The following is a 7,578-nucleotide window of genomic DNA, read 5'->3' on the forward strand; positions in this document are numbered from 1 at the left end:
TTTGACACAACATTGCAAAATGATTATAAATCAATAAAAAATGTTAAAAAAAAAACAAAAAAAGAATATGAAAAGGAATGGATATACACGTATAACTGAATCACTACGCTGTACACCAGAAATTAACACAACATTGTACACTGACTGAACTTCAATAAAAAAGGAAAAACAAGTGGGAATAAACAATTCCATGAAGAAAGAAAAGAAAGAAAGAAAGAAAGAAAGAAAGAAAGAAAGAAAGAAAGAAAGAAAGAAAGAAAGAAAGAAAAGAAAGAAAGAAAGAAAGAAAGAAAGAAAGAAAGAAAGAAAGAAAGAAAGAAAAAGAAAAAAAGACAGACCACTCAGTGTACATAATACCAGCTAGTGATAAACTTAGACCTTGAACTGAAGGCTTAATTCCTCTATTTAGTGTTTTTACACGGGGTGTCTTTACTTTCTTTCTTTAAAAAAAAAAGTATTGAATGGGAAGAAAAATACCTAACTTGTAGAGTTATTCTGAGATTAGTGATATAGTATGTGACATAACCTAACTTAGGAGAGCTGTTCAATTTATGGAAGCTATGGTTTTATTTATCATTATATTAAGCAGCTGTATAAAGAAATGATGGGCTGCTCCCTGCTGCCACCTGCAGCACAACCAAGGGTCAGAAGTCCTGCATGGGTCCTGGACACTGTGCCAGGGACCACAAGACAATTCAAGCTCCTTGTCCAGAATAAAAGGGGAAAAAAAAGACGGAAAATTGAAAGCAGCAATGTCTTATAAATGAATGGAATCTTCAGAATATGGGATGGGCCCCATCAACAGAATTCACAGGTAAAATCTGCTGTCTCTAGGGGAGCTGGCAGGCAAGGTGGGCCCTTCAAACCTTACGTAGTTAGGAAGCATGTAGGTCTGGAAGTAGCGACACTTTTCCTGTGTAGGTGTTGGGGATCCAGAACTTCTAATACTTTGAGCAACAGGCAATACAGTCATGAAAGAGATGAGGGAGGTAGCCGTGCAGACTTGTGCGGAAAGAACGTTCCAGGCTGAAAGAACAGATGGTGCCAAAGCCCTTACTTTAGGAGCAGCAAGGATGCCACTGTAGCCAAAGGGGAAAGAGACAGGAGGAGAGTGAGGAGAGTACTAGGAGGTGAGGTAAGAGAGGTTAACTAGTGGCCAAATCACATATGGCCTTGTGGACAATTTTAAGGAGTCTTAATTTACCGTGAATGAAATGAAAACTGCTGGTTTTGAGCAGGGGCATTATATGATCTGATTGTATGTGTTAATAGCATTATTCTGGCTGCGGGACCGATTATCAATGGGGCAGTTTGGTGGGCAGCAGGGAGTCTGAACAAAGCAGGGAAAGAAGTCAGGAAACAATTCCAGTGATGTAGGGGAAAAACTGACGGTGGCTTGGAGCAGGATGGTAACAGTGGAGGTGGGGGGAAGTGGTCCGATTCTGGACATATTTTGTGAAAAGAGCTCATGGATTTCCTGACAGGTGGAAAATGAGGGGTGAATGAAAGAGCAGGGTGAAGGAACACTCTCAAGTCTATGGCACGACAAACTGGGAGGAGAGGAGAGCACTGCCATCGCCCTGCGATGGGAAACGCTGCAGGTGAAGGTTTGTAGGGGAAGACGGGGGAGTTCAATTTTAGACTTGTTAATTCGGGTTGACTCTCGTGCAATTTTCTCAATAAAAAACTGAGAGTAGGTCATCGGCTGAGAGTGAGGATGGAAGAGGCAGTGTTGGAAGTTTGAAGAGAGAAAATAGGTTGTGAAATAGGAGGGCAGGCAGGGCTAGGGGCATGAGAGAAATGAGTCGTTTGAGGATTTGGACTCACAATCTGGCGGAAAGATGTTTTAGTTCAAGCAGAGACACTGTGTGTTCCAAGTTCAGACAACGTTCATTCTCTATGATCCAGGTATGAGTCGGCAAGTGGAGGGGCTGCCCTCCTCACCAGTTCCCCAGTGGGTAGGAGATTACATCTAGGATCACGTTAATACTGTTCGGTCTACCCTTGCCTCAATGTAGTAAGTACACCAGGCAATGTCTTCCTCCATTCCACCCCCAGAGGGAGAGACTCTGCCTCCCTTTTACCTGAATTCCATTTGCCAGGGAGGCTGGACACTGCAACAGTTCTGAGCCTCCCCTTAGAGCTCCTGGCATCGTATGGAGAATTAAAGAGATGTTTCTGTCCGTCTGCACTGCTGTGAGCTGCAGCGGTGGCCAACCTGAGTTTCCTGTAGTTTCCCTCTTCCTTGAGCTCCATACCGCACCATGCTTCCTAATCACTATTCCCATCAGCAATCCCTGGAGCAGAGTTCCACGTAACCACTGAACCTCAATGAGGATAATTTAAAATTTTTCCTGAGAATCAGTGGGGTGCATCCTGTTGGTGGTGACGACAAGGGCTATCTTTGGGGATACTGGTTGCCCCACATATTCCACAGAGGCCTTACACTGCTGGAACCTACGGAACTGAAGTTTTAGACACACTCTGGCCAGAAGGGCTGGCGTCTAAGGAGCAGCATTCACACTCCTGTACTGCCTGGACGTGCTGCAGGTATGATACCTCCTCTAGGTGTACATGCTACTCGTTGCCTTCTCCTTGAAGTTTGGGAAGATAACAAGGGCCATGGAGGGGCCTGGGCACTCCCTCGATTCAACAGAGTCCCCTACCCACACCTCAGTCAATGGTCGGACACAATTTGTTTCCTCCTTAGCCTTTTTGCCAAAAATATAATAAGGAACACACCCCACACATCTTACGAAGTAAACAGGAAGCTTCCCGGCAAGAAGTCCCCTATGTCAAAGAAACCAGCAGTGTGTGCTCTTTAATAGTAGTTTAGTCATTCAGCACATATGGTATTTTACAAACACAAAATTTTAGGCCACCCCCCCCACACACACACACCCACACCACATTTGGAGAGCCACAGTGACCTTATTAATTGGCAGTTTAGTAATATGATCACCCAGGAAAGTCATTCAGAACAAAGCAATCTCCTCCAACATTTCAGAAAATTGTTTTCAGTTATTTAAGGTGATCATATGCTGCTGCTCCCCTTGGTCACTGAGTACATCCCATTCAGGCAGAGAATACCATGAGATTGTCCCTTGGCTCTCCTTTCACTCAAGAAAGAGAGCCTCCAAGTTCAATCTGTCCAGACTCAGCATTTCTGGAATGGTACTCAGGAGGAAAAAAATGGAGTCTGACACGATTTCTCTCTTCATCACCGTTACATTCAGGCAAGTATTTGAAAAAGATAAACAGAGTCAGGGCAATTTAGAACTCTATAGCCTGTCAGTTCTCAGGAGTCGGGACTTTAAAGACCCTAAAGCTGCATCGAATCAATAGCTCTGCTCACCTAGGACACATGGAAGTGCAGTATAGAGCCTTGGGACTCAAAGGACGGTCCACGGATCAGCCTGGCTGTATTTGTCCAAACTCAAGTAAGTCTCTTAAACTAAGCCCTAGTTTCCTCATATGTAAAATGGAAGTAGAGTGCCAGTGTTCCCATGTTACTGTGAAGATTAAATGAGGGAACATGAAGAAGGCCCTTGGCACAGGGGCCTGCCACATGGTAAACCCCGAATGGATGTAGCCAATTATTGTTGCTGCTGTTGTTACTATGTAAATCATACCACGGTAGACATTTCGTCCTCTTCTAACCTCCCTTCCCCCCTGTCTCTACAGAGAATTCTGTCTCTAAAATAATGTAGCTAAGTTATATGCAGAGTATGGATAACCCTAAAGCTCAGTGCTCGGAACATACAGGACGAATCCCGTCACGGACTGTATTGGGAGAAAAGGCAGGTGCTGATCAAAAAAAGAATCGACAGTCATAGTCACCTGCAGCCTGCCATCCAACACAAGAGGGCTAAGTCTTGCCACTACCCTGGCCTAAACCAGCCAGAGTCCTCGATATTCCCCCTTAAGTAGGTAGGTGCCCTCTAACAGGGCATCAGGGACTCTTTTCAGTATCTATCTAACACTACAGCAACCAGTGCCACACTCTCCACCCCCCCCCCCAGGTTGAGACCCTCAGGATATTAGTTTGGTAGTAAAACTGGATCTCATTGTGGCCATTCTCTCTGAAGTCCTACTTTTCCAATTTCCCTTCACTGTGCACCTCACATCTACAAAAGGAGAACCAGAGCTAGTGATGAGTCTATAGCCTTTCAACTCCCCTCTTTCCTCCAGACCCAGAATAACTGAGGGGATCCTACTGCTGTCTACCACAGATTACGTACCCATGCACGCATGCATTCTTTCCCTCAGTTTGTGATGCGCTTGTCAACATGGTTTCACCTTCATGCCGACTACACGATTCCTTAAAATATCACAGTTGTGGTCACTACATAGGACCTACTGCATACTCTGGGCCCATTCCAAACTCTTACCTGGAATCAAAATTCCACTGGCTTTCCAGTGATAGTGCTGCAGGTCTGTGACATACTCCACCATTACAGCAAAGCAAAGCCTCTTACTGACCTAATCTGGAAAGATAAGATCCTAGGACCCATAGAGAAAGGAGACCAGGAGGGAAGGCAGGCCACAAAGAGGAAGGGAATCAGGCTTCTCCACCCTCTGTACTCTTTGGCGTTCAGTGGAAAGGGGACTTCAATTAATCTAGGTGCTCAAGGCACTACACTAGCAGCCGTTGTCCAGGATTCTAGTGCCAGCACTTCCAGGTCCTGACCCACTCAGGCCTTCCATCAGAATTTTATATTCTGATTCTGCTTTTGAGAGTCTAGGAGCTACTGCAGGGAATGAAGCAGCAAAACATATCTATATTTTGTGTTCATCTAAGCCTCTGTATTAATAAGGCATGGAACAATGTAAAACCAGGAAGCAGCTTTTATCCTTATCAATGCCATCAAAGCCATACAGGACCACTCCTAATGTCCTCAACTGTCCTTTCCTTGAGGAGGCCGAATCTGGCCACCCAGTGAAAATGACTACACATCCACCACATTTCTCTCCGGCATATCGCCCCGTTTTATTTTCTTACTGTCACTTATCACCACCTGGAATTAACTCTGTAACTTATTTAATGTCTCCACCCACTAGAAGGAATGGCCCCTGAGAACAAGGCCCTTGTGTTCTTAAGCGTCTTGGGTCCCCAAGGTCTAAAACTGTCTGGTACATAATGGGTGCTCAATGAATATATCTGCTTTATGAATGAACAGATAGATGGCTGGCTGGCTGGCTGGCTGGCTGGCTAGATGATACCCTTAAAGGGGGTTCCGGGATAGCTGGCTTTCTCTTTCTCTCACTCAAGCAAGCACCCAGGCTGCGACCCACAAAGTCAAGGAAAAGCAGAAACCTGCCTCAAAATAGCTTGAAGGCCTAGACCACACAGCTGGCTTGGAAAGTCCGTACAGCACTAATGGCGCATGTCCACACGGGACTGACCGCCTCCATCTTCGCATTCCTCCTCTAGGTGACTCTTAGAATGGGTCCGAGGGCTAAATCCTACTCCTCCCCCTCCCCCTCCCCCTCCCCTCCTCCTCCCTCTCAATCTTCCCAGTAATGTCCGACACACGGGGAACATAAGAAACTGTCCACAAAATAAACTCACGCCACGGGTACGGAAGAGCAGACCGAATTCCGTACAACCCCAAGACGAACGACCACACTTCCCATCAGCCATTGGCGCTGCCGCCCCGGAACGCCGCGCTTGAACAGCCGGAACTTCCTGCTGCTGTTGCTATGGCTTCGGGGGCGGGACTTCGGGAGACCGCTCTCCCACCTCTCAATTGCGAATGCACTTCCGTGGTGCGCCCCCCGCAGTGACTGCTTCGTGGGCTCCTAGCTCTAGCAACTATCGCTTTTCCCTTCCCGTTTATCTCACTCAGGTCCCTTAGGGGACTCCTCCGGGTCTAAGAACGGAAACTAGGCCGCTAAGAGAACGTCCTCTCAGGCCTTCTTTGTCGCTCAGTGAAATTTTGGCCGCTTGATGGCAGCGTGACTCCGTGCCCGCGCGCCACTCTGCTCTTTCCCCGCCCTACGTGTTTGAAAAAAAAGTGCTCCTCAGAGTCAAAACAAAAATTCTTTCTCTACTGTGGCAGGGCTGTGTTAGGGCGGCCTTGTAGTCCCACTTCTTTCCTTAAATCTCTGTGCCAATCTGATGGACAGAGAAGAGTGACAGTAAAATAGCTTTAATGTGAGTTTCTTTGATTACTAGCCTCCTTGTAAACGTTCTCGCATATGCCTTTTTTTTTTTTTTAAAGCCATTGTGTTAAGTCTCCTGTAGGGCTTATGTTAACTTTCTTTTTTGTTCATGAAATGAATCTCAAGATGCTGAATGTATAAATGTTGAAAATTCAGAAAATACCAATAAGAAGGTAAACATCACCCCCACTGCACTACCCAGAAACGACCACTACTGGTTTCGTGTATTGCCTTTTATACCTGGTAGCATTGTTTTTCTTTTTGGTAGTATTTTCCCATTCATTAAGAGCCCTTCACAAACAATGTTTGAAAGAATTTCGTCTTACTCTGCATTATCAAGAACATGCCATATCGACCACTTTGTACACTGATATTTTAAAAGTCTCCAAAACCATATGCTTTAAGCTTTCTCCTCTTTTCTCTTTCTTTTCTTAAGCTTTCTTCTCTTTTCCTTGGGGAAAAATTCCTAATAGTGTAACACAACTGTTTTTCTTCTTCATTTTTTGACAAGATTTGTCATACCCTTGAGAAGATTATTACTTGAATTTATTCTTGTTATTTTTCTAACTGAAGTGGGAGGGAATGGAGCAGGGCACAACCATTGAAGGAATGACACAGCAATTGAGGTCAGGACAAACTGGTTATAACCAAGATGGAGGAAGATTTAATTCTATAGACCTTGAACCTCACGGGGCACACATGGCACCTTGATAATTCCTAGGCTGACTATGAAAGTCAAAATGTCGGCGGGGGGGTTGGGTGGTGGGGGGGTGGCGTGGCGTGGCTTTTCCTGGAAATCCTATCTCCTTCCCCAAAGTAGTTGGAATAATCCTACTCGTTAGCATATGAAATTATGGACCTCATAAAACATAACAAGGGGCACCTCATGGTCACTCTGTGTCTCTGTCTCTGTCTCTAGCCTTCTGAGATGGCCTGCACTCTGTCTATGGAGTATGTATGTACTTTTAGTTTAAACACCCCACACCTCTTGGTCTCTCTCCTGCTGACCTTTCTAGATTGCCCACATTCTGACTATGGAGTGTGTATCTCCTAAGCCTTTTCCCTTCTGCATATTATGTAGCTCACATGTTATCACTCTGAAGTAATCATGATACCAGTTTGGTGGGTTGTTGATTTCTTCACAGTGTTAAGGACAAATTATTCTGATACTAGTTAAATCTGTAAGGAACACTTTCTTCAAGACTCTTGCAGTAGGGGGTCAATTCTACTGCATTAGGGATGAGACATTGAGCTCAACTCTGAATATGGCAAACAGAGCTGGGGATTTATACCAAACAATTAGAGTGAAGGGGTCAGTTGACAGAAAATTACTAAGAGAAGACATTGAGGTTAGGAAGCTTCTGCTAAACTGGCCTAAAAGGATTCCTCTTAAGGATGGTAAGGATTTAGTCA

At 45.1% G+C, this 7,578-nt stretch overlaps 1 protein-coding gene across 9 annotated transcripts in view; it reads right to left on the reverse strand.

The window, feature by feature from the left end:
* Positions 1-5,723, reverse strand: part of ZDHHC15 (zDHHC palmitoyltransferase 15) — a 383,378-nt gene extending 377,655 nt beyond the window's left edge. For 3 of the 9 annotated variants that reach the window (XM_074360037.1, XM_074360043.1, XM_074360044.1), the window contains exon 1: positions 5,573-5,723. The gene's annotated coding sequence lies outside the window, so the exon portion shown is untranslated. Of the gene's footprint in view, positions 1-1,827; positions 1,973-2,084; positions 5,492-5,572 lie in introns of those variants that run through there. The other 6 variants (XM_074360039.1, XM_074360038.1, XM_074360041.1 and 3 more) reach the window with 5 other exon arrangements.
* Between the last annotated feature and the right edge of the window lie 1,855 nt (positions 5,724-7,578).

This window comes from Camelus bactrianus, chromosome X (assembly GCF_048773025.1).
Source record: "Camelus bactrianus isolate YW-2024 breed Bactrian camel chromosome X, ASM4877302v1, whole genome shotgun sequence".
In the NCBI taxonomy this organism is placed as follows: Eukaryota; Metazoa; Chordata; class Mammalia; order Artiodactyla; family Camelidae; genus Camelus; species Camelus bactrianus.